This window comes from Trachypithecus francoisi, unplaced genomic scaffold (genome assembly GCF_009764315.1).
Source record: "Trachypithecus francoisi isolate TF-2019V2 unplaced genomic scaffold, Tfra_2.0 Lachesis_group8, whole genome shotgun sequence".
In the NCBI taxonomy this organism is placed as follows: Eukaryota; Metazoa; Chordata; class Mammalia; order Primates; family Cercopithecidae; genus Trachypithecus; species Trachypithecus francoisi.
In genome coordinates this window covers 84,482,611-84,491,789 of record NW_022681473.1, presented here as the reverse complement: position 1 = coordinate 84,491,789, position 9,179 = coordinate 84,482,611, and positions in this window count along the sequence as shown.

Genomic DNA, 9,179 nt, shown 5'->3' with positions numbered 1-9,179 from the left:
ATGTTTGGAGTGATTTCATCACCATTCTTACCCAGCTATGTTACTGCCAACATGCCTTGGCTTTTGCTGAGCCCTTCACCTATCAGAAGTCCATATGGCTGAAATAATTTGATAGGTGAGTTATGGCAACTCAAATGGCAGAAATAATTTCCAAAAAGTTATTCTAAATGACTTATACTCATTATATCCTTACCTAATATGGGTTTATATAATTTTAAAGCAAAAACACCTAGATTTCATTTGATTGACTCATGATGCTATTTTAACATTATGTTCTTAATTTTTATCAAGAACCAATGGGAAAAAAGTCAAATAAGAAATATTTCTGAATTTTAAGTGAAACTATTTTTAAAGATGCTGTTCATTCTGTCAACTATCATTTGTTAGTTTTCACAGAATAAACTTAAGATTAGTTTCACCAATATCAGAAATGGTAAATCTATACCTAAAGATCTTACAGGCATTAAAAAGATAGGAAGATATTTTGAATAATTTGATGCTAGTAAATTTGACAATTTAAATAAAATAAATTACTTAAAAGGTTTCCAAAAGAAACACAAGAAGAAATATAGCTTTAATAGAAGTAGTTATAAAAATATAACTACTAAAAATATGGAATCTAAAATTAAAACACATTCCACAAAGAAAAAGCCTCACTGGTACATTCTTCCAAACATTTAAGAATGAAATAACACCAATTCACCAATTCTACCCAACCTCTTGCAGGAATTAAAAAAAAAAATGTTAACACTTCCCAACTCATCTTTATACCAAAATCTGAAAGAACATTACTAAAAAGGAAAATGATAGGTCAATGTCTCTCAAGAAGATCAATTCAGATATTAAATAAAATATTAGCAAATGTAACCCAAATGTAGCATGTTAAAAAATGGATAATATATCACAATCAAGTTTTGATCATTGCAGGAATGCAAGGTTGTTTAAAATCAATACTGTATAACTTACCACATTAAAAAAATTAAAAAGGAAGAAATGAAACTGTCATTAGTTGTCAACATGGCTGTATACATAGAAAATTCAGGCCAGGCGCAGTGGCTCATGCCTGTAATCTCAGCCCTTTGGGAAGCTAAGGCGGGTGGATCACGAGGTCAAGGGATCAAGACCATCTGGCCAACATGGTGAAACCCCGTTTCTACTAAAATTACAAAAATTAGCTGGGTGTGGTGGCGCGTACCTGTAGTCCCAGGTACTCGGGAGTCTGAGGCGGGAGAATTGCTTGAACCTGGGAGATGGAGGTTGCAGTGAGCCGAGATGGCGCCACTGCACTCCAGCCTGGCAACAGAGTGAGATTCCGTCTCAAAAAGAAAAAAAAAACAGAAAAGAAAATGAATGTACAGGTAAGCTGTTGGAATTAATAAATTTATCAAGGCCAGGGGACACATGGTCAATAGAGAAAAATAAATGTTACTTTTATATAGTAAAAAAAATTAAAAATGGAATGTAAAAGACAGTAACATTTATAATAGCATTGAGAGCCAAAAAATACATTAAGAATAAATCTTTAAAAGGAGAGAAAGAATTCCAACAGAATACTCTAAAACATTATCAACAAAAAGTAATACCTAAATAAATGCGGAAATATATTACAGTATATTCAAGAACTGTAACACCGAATATTACAATGATGTTAATTTTCCTCAACTAGATCTAGAAATTTCATGTAATCCCAATATGAATCTCAGCAGGGTTGTTTAAAATAGATGTTGACAAGGAGATTCTAAAATTAGAAAGTAAATGTAGCACTTTGGCAGGCTGAGGCAGATGGATCACGAGGTTAAGAGTTTGAGACCAGCCTAGCCAACGTGGTGAAACCCCGTCTCTACTAAAAATACAAAAATTAACTGGGTATGGTGGTGCATGCCTGTAATCCCAGCTACTTGGGAGGCTGAGGCGGGAGAATGGCTTGAACTCAGGAGGCAGAGGCTGCAGTGAGCTGAGATCGTGCTGTTGCACTCCAGCCTGAGTGAAAGAGCAAGACTCCGTCTCAAAAAAAAAAAAAAGGTAAATGTAGTGGGCAAGAATGGTCAAAATAACCTTGAAAAACAAGAGTGAAGTTGGAATATCTACACTACCACATAATAAGACTTACGGTAAAGCCAAAATATTAAAACTGGGGTATTGGGGCAAAGATAGCTCAATGAAACAAAATAGAGTCTAGAAACAGACCCAACTAAATATGATCACCAGATAAATGACAAAAGTTTCACTGCAATGTAGTGTGTGTGTGTTTATATGTGTGTGAGGGGTTATTCCTTTTAATAAGTGGCATTGATAAATTGGATATTAATATGGGAAAATGAACTTTGACTCCTACCGTGTGTCAAATGCAAATATCAACTCAAAATAGCACTAAAGGTAAAACACAAAAGCTTCTAGAGTATAACAATGAAAAAAACCTTCATGATCTTGGGGTAGACAAATATTTTTCAACCAGGAAACCAAAAGCACCAATCAAAAGAAGGCAATAGATAAATTAGAGGTCATTAAAATTAAGATATTCTCAGGCCAGATGCTGTAGCTCATGCCTGTAATACCAGCACTTTAGGAGGCCGAGGCAGGAGGATGGCTTGAGCCTAGGAGTCTGAGAATAGCCTGGGGCAATATAGTAAGATTCTGTCTCTACAAAAACAAATACATGAATTAGCTGCACATGGTGGCATGCACCTGTAGTCCTAGCAACTTGGGAGGCTGAGGCAGAATTGCTTGAGCCCCAGAATTTGAGGCTGCACAGAGCTACGATCACACCAGTGCACTCCAGCCTGGGCAACAGCACAAGATCCCTGTCTCTATAAAGTAAATAAATAAATAAAATTAAGATATTCTCTTCATTAAAATCACCAGTAAGAGTGTGAAAAGGCAAGCCACAGACTGAGAGAGCATATATCCAAAAAATAACTAGTATTGAAAATATATAAAGAACTTGTAAAAATAAGAAATGTGCACACATCCCAGAAAGAAAATGGAGAAAGATGAAGCACTTCATGAGAGAGGAGATCCAAGTGGTCAGTCAGCACACATAAAAACATTGCTTCACATCACTGGTCACCAGGATAATGCAAATTAAACTACAATGAGCTAATACTACATGCCCACTAGAATGGCTATTTAAAAAAAAAAGAAATGAAAATCAACAAACCTGGCAGTAACAAGAACCATGGGCATGTGGAGCAATGGGAACTCTCCTTTCCTGCTAAGAGTGTAAATTGGTACAACTACTTTGGAGAAGTGTTTTGGCAGTTTTTACTAAAGTGGAATATAAGTACATCCTGTGACTCAGCAGGCTTTACTAGATATGCACTGAAAGGTATAGTAGGTACACCAAAACCATGTACTAGAATGTTTATGGCAGCACTATTCATAAAATCCCCAAACTGGAAACAATGCAAAATCCCACCAAAAGTTAACAATAGCATGTATATATAAATTATTACATATTTGTATAACAGAATACATCAATAAAAAGAACAAAACCCTGCTACATGCAGAAATGGAGAAATTTCATAGACGTAATGTTGACTGAAATAAACCAAATGCAAAAATATACGTAAGTTACTACATTTATGTAGGCAAAACTAAATGATGGAAATAAAAGTTAGATTGTAGTTACCTTTGAGGGAACACTGAGCGGAAGCACAAAGTAGCTGTTGGAGGTGCTGATTATGTTCTAGATCTTGAGCTGGGTGATAGTTACATAACCCTATTCACTTTGAAGAATTTGCCAAGATTTCTGAATTTTACTTTGTGTATGCTATCGTTCTACAAAATTATACAAAAATTAAGAATATTTTATTTAGAAAAAAATGTCTCAAAATACTTTTACTCATAAAAATGTGGTTTATTTGATCAAATTAAAAAATATGCACAAAACAAACATAAAGAAAGGCTGGGCACCATGGCTCACACCTATAATCCCAGCACCTTTGGAGGCCAAGGCAGCAGGATTGCTTGAGGCCAGGAGTTTAAAACCAGCCTGGTCAACATAGCAAGACTCTGTCTCTATACAAGAAAAATTAAAAAATTAGCTGAGCATGGTGGCTTGCACTGTAGTCTTAGCTATGCAGAAGGCAGAGGCTGGAGGATCTGTTGAGTCCAGGAGTTCAAGGCTGCCGTGAGTCATGATCACACCACTGTACTCTAGCCTTGGTGATAGAGCAAGACCCTGTCTCAAAAAAAAAAAAAAAAAAGCAATTACTGTCTTCCTCTTTTTTCATTACCAAAAACCTTAAAGATAATCTATCAATTTTAATAACTATATTGATTTAGGTAGTTTATTTCCTTCTTTCTCCTTCTAAATGGCTTTTGATTTTTTTATTTCCAATTGTTATACGTGTGTCTTCAATTATATACCAATGCATATTCTCTTGAAAGAAGTTACTGACACAAATAATTATAAAGGGTACTGTTTTAGGTATGAACTGTGGTTTCCATTTTTCTCTTTTTAACTTTTTTTTAGGTTCAGGGGTACATTTGCTGTATAGGAAAATTACATGTTGCAGGAGTTTGGTGTACAAATTATTTCATCACCCAGGTAATAAGCATAGTACTCAATAGTTTTTCAATCCTTACCAAAAAAACTAAAAATGAACAACAAAAACAGAATGAAAAAACCCCAGGATAGTTGGCTTATCCTTTTAAAATTTCAGTTACAGTCATGCATCACTTAATGATGGGGGTATGTTCTGAGAAATGTGTTACTAGGCAATTTCATCTTTGTTCAATATCAGAATGCACTTACACAAACCTAGGTGGCATAGCCTACTACACACCTAGGCTACTTGGTATAGCCTGTTGCTCCTAGGCTACGAACCTGTAGAACATGTTACTATACTACATACTGTAGGCAATTGTAACACAAGGAAAGTATTTGTGTATCTTAAGAAATCTAAACATAGAGAAGGTACAGTAAAAATATGGTATAGTTGACTTTAAAAGGTACACCTGTAGAGTGTGTACTTCATGAGTGGAGCTTGAAGAACTTGGTGTTGCTCTGAGTGGGTTAGTGAGTGAGTGGTGGGCAAATGTGATGGCCTAAGATATTACCGAACACTACTATAGACTTTATCAACACTACTGACTTAGGCTGCACTAAATTTTTGCAAACATATTTTTCTTTCTTCCATAATAAATTACCCTTAGCTTATTGTACTTTTTTTACTTTATACACTTTTAATTTCTAAAAACATTTTAACTCTTGTAATAACACTTAGCTTAAAATGCAAACACCTTGTGTAGCTATGCAAAACTATTTTTTTCTTTAGAGCCTCATTCTATGAGCTTTTTTGTATTTTCAATATGCATTATTTATATATTTTTTTACTTTTTAAACTTTTTTGTTAAAAACAAAGACACAAACACATACTTAGTCAAGGCCAACAGAGGGTCATCATGATCACTGTCTTCTCCCTCCACATCTTGTCCTCTGGGAGGTATTCAGGGGCAATAACACTCATGGAGTTACTCCTATGTCATCTCCTATGGTAATAATGCCTTCTTCTGGAATACCCCCTGAAGGACCTGCCTGAAACTGTTTTACGGTTCACTGTTTTTTAATAAGTGGAAGAATACCATAAAATAATGACCAGAAGTATATTATAGTAAATTCATAAACCGGTAACATAGTTGTTTATTATCATTATCCAGTGTTATGTACCATACATAGTTGTATGTAAACATGACTGGCAGTGCAGTAGGTTTGTTTACATTTAGCATCACCTCAAACATGTGAGTAATGTGTTGTGCTATGACATAATGACAGCTACAACATCACTAGGTGATAGGAAATGTTTAGCTCCATTATAATTTCATGAGATCACTGTCAGTATAGGCAATGCATCCTTGACCCAAGCCTGACTGTAAATGGAAAAGACCAACATGACCACTAGATGGAGACAAAACCCAAGACTAAAGTTTTCTTTTAAAAAGTTACACATTTCACGTAAAAAATGAAGTCTTAAAAAAATAAAAAGTTTTATGTTTTTTTTTTTTTTTTTTTTTGTTTGTTTTTTTTGAGACGGAGTCTTGCTCTGTCGCCCGGGCTGGAGTGCAGTGGCCGGATCTCAGCTCACTGCAAGCTCCGCCTCCCGGGTTCACGCCATTCTCCTGCCTCAGCCTCCCAAGTAGCTGGGACTACAGGCGCCCGCCACCTCGCTCGGCTAGTTTTTTTTTTTATATTTTTTAGTAGAGACGGGGTTTCACTGTGTTAGCCAGGATGGTCTTGATCTCCTGACCTCGTGATCCACCCGTCTTGGCCTCCCAAAGTGCTGGGATTACAGGCTTGAGCCACCGCGCCCGGCCTAAAAAAATAAAAAGTTTTAGTATATTACCAGAGTAAATAGGTTACTTCATGTTACTTGTGCTTAATTCTATAGAACTAAAACAGGTCTCAAGAAATCATCTCAGTTTGTCTTATAGCACAACCGAATAAACAATGGAATGTTGAATGCTACCGTTTTTCTTCGGAAAAGTAGATGCTAAAACCACTTTGGTAGCCTCTTCTAGGTCCTAACAGTCCTGATTTAAATTAAAAGCCAGCCAAATCCTTCTTATATGGTAATAAACAATGGGATGTTGAATGCTATCGTTTTTCTTTGGAAAAGTAGATGCTAAAACCACTTTGGTATCCTCTTCTAGGTTCTAACAGTCCTGATTTAAATTAAAAGCCAACCAAATCCTTCTTATATAGTAACTAGCCATCTTTTCAAATTTCCTAAATCCTGCCAAATGGACTAATTATTTTAAAGCAATTATTTTGTTTCCCATTCTGTCATTTAACGGAGAAATTGCACCTTCTGATTACAAAGGATGTGTTACTTGGTATTTTAAAATTCCAGTGAATTGGTGAAATGTATTTTTTTAAATAACAGGCCCCCCCTGAAGATATATCCCTAGAATTTGAGGATGAGTTCATCTTATGCTTGCCATGGAAAATAATAAAAGAATAAAATTAGTCATTTCTGGATATCTATTTTTAAAAATCAACTTCATAAAAATATAATGTATGTACAAAAACCCTACATTACTCTTTAAAACCCAGTGACTTTGACAGTTGTGTACACCTGCAAAATCATTACCACAATCAAGCTACAGCGTATTTCCATCACCTCCAAAAGGTTCTCCCTGCCCTTTTGTAGTCCAACCTCTGTCCCTGTGACCAAGAAACCACTGAACTGCTTTCTGCCTATGAGTTCATGTTTTTTCCAAGAAGATATTCAGTTGTTCCAGCACTATTTGTTTAAGAGAACGTCCCATTGAATTCCTTGACACCTTTGTCAAAAATTAATTGATCATCTATATCTGAATTTATTTCTAGATTGTATTCTGTTCTATGGATCCACATGTCCATCCATCAATATTACACTGTCTCAATACTGTTTCATAGCTAGTCTTAAAATCAGATTGTAAAAATCCTGATTTTAACATTTTCTTTTTCTTTTTTTTTGACACAGAGTCTCACTCTGTTGCCCAGGCTGGAGTGCAGTGGCATGATCTTGGTTCAATGCAGCCTCCGTCTCCTGGATTCAAGCAAAAGCAATTCTCCTGCCTCAGCCTCCCAAGTAGCTGGGACTACAGGGGTGTGCCACCATGCCTGGCTAATTTTTTTTGTATTTTCAGTAGAGATGGGGTTTCACCATGTTGGCCAGGATGGTCTTGATCTCCTGATCTCGTGATCTGCCCACCTCGGCCTCCCAAAATGTTGGGATTACAGGTGTGAGCCTGTTTTCTTTTTAAATATTGCTTTAGCTCTTAGGATTTTCAACTACTAGGATTTTTGCTTATCTATGTTTGTGTACCATAAAATGCAATTCTCTCCTTGTTGCATGAGTCCTCTTATATGAGGTGTCTAAAATAGTCATGCTTCTAGAAACAGAAAGTAGAATGGTGGCTGCCAGGATCTGGGGCAAGGGAAAATGGGGAGTAGCTATTCAATGAGTATAAAGTTTTAGTTATATGAGATTAGTAATTTCTAGAGATCTGCTGTACAATCTAGAATCTCTGTAATTCTAGAGATCTATAAGCATTGTGCTTATAGATAAAAAAATACTATGCACTAAAATTTTAAGAGGGCAGATCTCACGTTAAGTGTTTTTCACACAATAACAAGAAATTTGCACACAGGTATGGAATCCTACACGGAAGGGGAATAAAATTAATAGATTTAGTGGCGAAGCATGCTGGCTCACGCCTGTAATCCCAGCACTTTGGGAGGTCGAGGCCAGCAGATTACTTGAGGCCAGGAGTTCGAGACCAGCCTGGCCAACATAGTGAAACCTGGTCTCTACTAAAAACACAAAAAATTAGCTGGGCATGGTAGCGCATGCCTGTAATCCCAGCTACTTGGGAAGCTGAGGCATGAGAATCACTGGAACCTAGAAGGCAGAGGTTGCAGTGAGCCGAGATCGTGCCAGTGCACTCTAGCCTGGGCAACAGTGAGTCTGTCTCAAAAAGAAAAAAAAAAACAAAAATAAAAAAAATTAAATAAATTTAGTTATAGCCTATGTACAACATATACTTTATATGTGGATAAATGGCAAGCATATTTAAAAGTAGATATAAGTAACTAAATTCAAAAAATATAAACTGCACCTTTAAAAGCAAATGCAGTTGCTTTTGCTACTGATAGTAATTTTTATGTCCTCAAACCCTACTGTAAATAAACTACATAAAAATAATGTTTAAGAAAATGAAATTTTGGTTATTATGACTGACAGACTAACTGGTGGTATATAGATAATATTCAAAAACACCACAGGTAAAAAGTTGTGATATTTGAACATGAGCTTTCTGGGAACATAAGAAAATACACTTAACATGTACCAAATCATGCATTCTTTAATCAGCTTCACAAATACATGTCAAATACTAGTGTGTGGTGAAGAGGAAAGGTGGTAGAATCAGATAGACAAACCTCCATCATGCGCACATAGCATGACAATGGGCAATCTGTGTAAGTTCTATAAGCCTGATTTCCTTTTGTACAATATGTATCTCAGAGAGTTGCTGTGAGGCTCACATGGTATCACACACGCGAAGCACATACAGCATAGTTGGCCTACAGTGAGCACTCAGTTGTTAGCTATTGTCACAGAGGTTTGGTGTACCACATCTTATATATGTAAGAACTTTCATAAAGATCAGATGATTTCATTCATGCATTACAT